Source organism: Pinus tabuliformis, chromosome 5_2 (genome assembly GCF_031772625.1).
Source record: "Pinus tabuliformis cultivar Carrire ecotype Pingquan chromosome 5_2, CPIR1, whole genome shotgun sequence".
NCBI classification, from domain to species: Eukaryota; Viridiplantae; Streptophyta; class Pinopsida; order Pinales; family Pinaceae; genus Pinus; species Pinus tabuliformis.
The window spans coordinates 898,093,944-898,094,661 of record NC_142306.1 but is presented as its reverse complement, the minus strand read 5'-3'; positions in this window follow the sequence as shown (position 1 = coordinate 898,094,661).

The following is a 718-nucleotide window of genomic DNA, read 5'->3' as shown; positions in this document are numbered from 1 at the left end:
TCTCCTAGTCAGGTTCTGTAGGTTGGTGGACTTTGGACGTGAAAATCGCATGCAGGCGCAACAAAGTCTTTTGTAAGAAAATGGGAAAAAACACGAAATTTCACCATAATATTGGTTTTTTTGGACTTTTGGCGCGCTTTTCTGCTGACGTCAGCATGATGTCATAGGTGGGGTCAGGGCCGGCTGATGTCATAGGTGAGGTGGCGGGCTCTGATTGGTCCATGGGGATGGTGAAGTGGCAGGACAGATCGGCAGACGGTCGGGCGCAACGGTTGACGTGACGGCATGATGTGGCACTGGCAAACCGGGCGGTAATGCTCTGACGGTTACGGTTAAGTGCCATAGCCGCTACGGTCTCTCGGAGCGGTCACGATACGGCCTGGCTTGTGTCAGAGTCTGACCCGAGAAAACGAGAAGGGGACGCGTGGCAGAGGCCTGACGTACCCCTTCGTCACCTTCTCGGGTGCTAAAGGGTGGACGTCGGGCCCAACCCGATATCAATGAGGGCCGTCGGATCCCGTGGGTCCGATCCGACGGTAGTCGGGAGGGTGAGATGATAGGTGGATACGGACGCGAGCGCGGTATTATTTAATATTTATTTTCGGGATGCGCGCTAAGGCGGAAGACCATCGGGGTATGGTGCTTTGTAAGGTTTTTCAATGTATTTTGAGAAATCAAATATACGCGCCGAAACTTTGGATAAGCGAACAAAGTGGGT